The sequence below is a fragment of the Cibotium barometz genome, chromosome 17 (genome assembly GCF_041138505.1).
Source record: "Cibotium barometz isolate CiBa-2024 chromosome 17, ASM4113850v1, whole genome shotgun sequence".
In the NCBI taxonomy this organism is placed as follows: domain Eukaryota; kingdom Viridiplantae; phylum Streptophyta; class Polypodiopsida; order Cyatheales; family Cibotiaceae; genus Cibotium; species Cibotium barometz.
This window is the reverse complement of record NC_141062.1, coordinates 33,359,885-33,363,457: the sequence shown is the minus strand read 5'-3', so window position 1 is coordinate 33,363,457 and position 3,573 is coordinate 33,359,885. Positions and strand designations below refer to the sequence as shown.

At 44.7% G+C, this 3,573-nt stretch overlaps 1 pseudogene; it reads right to left on the bottom strand.

Annotated features, from left to right (window-relative positions):
- Positions 1-908: 908 nt before the first annotated feature.
- Positions 909-3,573, bottom strand: LOC147629908 (scarecrow-like protein 14; annotated as a pseudogene).

Here is a 3,573-nt window from a genome sequence, read left to right as displayed (position 1 = left end):
CTCTTACTTCTTGCTAGATTGATTTTGTGCATTCTATGTACTACTTGTCTATTTGTTTTTGAGCGAAAACATAAGAGGAGGATTGAGTTCAGATATGCTTGGAGTGTTAGATCATGCATTGGTGTGTCTCTTCCTCCACACTACATACAAGAATCCACATAGATCAAGTGTACACAAGGTGAGTGACACATCTTACCGGTGTTGATGTTTGAGCTTGCCATGTTATATTGGTTTGCATTAGAGGGGCCTCTGCTCTCATACTGCAATTTGGCAAAGCTCCATGACAGAACTACAAATGGAGATACAAAGAAAGACAAGGATAGCAAGAAAGTACACAATTGGCAATTGGTAGAGAAGTGAAAGTACACAATAAGAGTAGAAGCAACACTAAGGCGGGTGTCACACAAGTGTCACGCACCCATGGCTGCCGGACACACAGGAAATGGCAGCCTTTGATTTGCTAAACAAAAAGTGGACTGCGGGTGCAGAATAATGTCAAATGGCTGATCCTAACCCTCCTGGCCCATGAAAGAGGCGAACGCCTTACCACGTGGGCTAGCCTCATTTGTTGAGGGTGCCTTGCCTAGAGTGACACTAGCCTAACTAATCCAATGATAAAGAGTACATGAGCCCTCAAGAGGCCAATATATGTAAGCTCCATAAGCACACGTCTTCAATGTGTTTTTTTTCTAGAATCCCTTGTGTTTACATTTTTACTAAAGAATATTAGACCCTTTTCCTATACAAGCTATAGATTTGTTAGAAATGCTTTTAAAAGAAGATTTATCACGTCTTCAATGTTTTTTTTTTCTAGAATCCCTTGTGTTTACATTTTTACTAAAGAATATTAGACCCTTTTCCTATACAAGCTATAGATTTGTTAGAAATGCTTTTAAAGAAGAAGAAGATTTATCACATAAAATAGTCGGCATGGTGAAACGAGAGCCTTGTATACCAATTTATGCCCTTCCAACCCAAAAGCATCCATGTGATAATACTGGTTCACATAGGGAGGGGAATAGACAGCTGCTCAGGGTCAGCTCATAGGATGATTCACATTGTAAATCTTGTATCTCTCCGATCTTTCCACATCCTTGCAGGTAAAACAAGCCATGGGAAGAACTTTCACCATGTCACATACATCATCAATAACCACATCATGATACAATGAGCATCTTCAATACGGATGTTACACATACTATCAATCCTCCCTTGATTTTATCTAAGATGCTTACACTTGATAGAAGCAATCTCCAGGCTGCTTACCTTGCAATGCTGCTAGGGAAAGGTTGCTTCATGACACATCCCTCTTCCAAATTGTTCATACCTGTTGCCTTTTACACACGACTGGGCTTCCACGCTGAAACAGCAAGCGTAGTGCGACCCTTCCAGCCCATCAACATCCATCCATTCGCATCATCATGGATAAGAAAATCCTTGTGATGATGCTGTTTCACATAGGACCTTGATCCGGACAGAATTATTGGGGGAACAGGCAACTGCTCAAAGCCAGCTTTCGTGATGCGCGCATGCCATTGCCTGTAAGTTTCGAGTCTTTCCACACCCTCACAACCCACAATGTTGAGGATGTCACAGTAGAAAAAGCTCCTTTCCAATAGAAGCCTTTGAGGGGTGTCGCCTCACAGTGTGTCTAGCATGTCAAATATATTAGCGAAGGAGTACAGGGCTTCATGGAAGCGGGAGACAAAGAAGGGTGAACTTTGTGCTAAATAAGTCCTAACTCCTGTGAGAAGAAGGTGAGGGTTGAGGCTCCGCATGAAGGTGAGCACCTTCTGGCGGGGGAAATGGTGAAGGCCAAGTCAACACTCTCCTCCGCAAGGTGGCAGAGGCACTTGATGCAGTTTACAACAAGGACCTCACCTTCATGGAGGTTGAGGGAGGCCGCATCAAGGTCTTCCCACTTATTAGACAATGGCATGGTATTGGAAGGGTACATTATAAGTTTTGGCATACGCTGCCGATTGCCGCCCGCTTTCCTCAAGCCCTTTTGCTGGATCAATGCCTGGCTGTGGCAATTCTATGCCCGTAATGACCAGAAAAGGAGGGCCCCCTTGATGGTCTGCCAGTGCATTTATGAGATAGGGCCATTGAATGCCATACCTTAACCCATAGTCCACAATATGCAGCCTTGAAGCCGCGTCTGTTGCCTTAAGAATGCTCTGATTTGCAAAGTAATGCATTACCTTTACAAATGGGAGCACCTTATATCCAAAATTTGAGGGCTGCAGGATGGTCGTTGTAGATGGCAGGGTATTAGACATTGCCCTGAAGCGGTGCTCTCCAATCCCTCTCATTCGCAATGCTAAAGCCTTGCTGAAAAAAGTGTGCAGTGCGTTGCAAGCTGGTCCCATTTGCAGAGGCACCGTGCACTTGGCGTAGCTCTTGCAAAATATAATTTGCCCTCCTCAGATCTCCTATCGCCACAGCCTCCGCGCAGCTCACAAGGACCTCCCTCACATCTGCAAACACCTGCACTTTTGATGTGCTCTTCTGACCAAATTTGCTGCCCAAAGATTTCTTCTTGTCCCCATTGTGTTTGCTATCTCTGGCAGCTCCAGTTGAACTGCCTAAAGAGCTAGGCTCTCCAGCATAGAGATCTGTGTAGACATCATTTAGTTTCAAATGATCAAATGACAGATCAACTTCTGCAAGTTTCAAAGAAAATTCTTCATCCGCTGAACGCAGCTTGAAATCACCATTGCCCTGTTCCTGGCCTCCCATGCATCTATGGCCATTGAGGCCTTCAACAATAGCATCTTTACCCCAACAAGATACCGTCATATCCAGTACCTCATCATTCAATTTGATAGCATTATAGTAATTTTGTACCAAGGTGTCGTAGTTAGAAGACAAAGAAACACTAGATTCATTGGAATTGTACATGCCATTTTTCATCGCATGACACTCAGGGATTTGGGTAGAATTCATGGGCATGACATGGCCTTGAAAACCAGAATCACGTTTAGTTTGCAGCCAACTTCATCGCTCTCTTGCTGAACACCACTTTGGGGATGGCCAGTGTCAGGCAGGGATATTCTAGGCTCATTATGCATGCTGTAGAGCCCATCGTTGGGGTTAACTACCTTGACATGTTGCTCATCAGGGCCGCTTTCAGAATAGATGAGTTGACGCGGAAGACGCGGATCAAAGACATCAGCATACCTAGTAGAATCAGTGTATGAATTGGGCGGCAAATGCTCACCTAGGATCCTGTGGAAGCCACTGAAGATGGCCTGATAAGTCACATGGTCGACCTGCTGCATGCAAGTGGCATTATCCATACCTTCTTCCATCAGGATCTCATTGATGTAATCTAGAAATGGGTCCATCATAAGCACATTTGAATATTCCGAAGAGCAGCTTGATTCTGAACTACTTGGCTGCCGCTACAGCTTCATGGGTTATGAGGGGCTAGCAGCTTCATGGGTTCATCTTCCAGGGGCTCGATATAAGAAAGCGGCAGCCAAATCCTCTGGTTTTCGAATGTGGCCCAATGTCGATCCCTGCTTCTCTGAGGCGTTAAAAATAAAAGAGTGGCCCAATCTGGGTCAA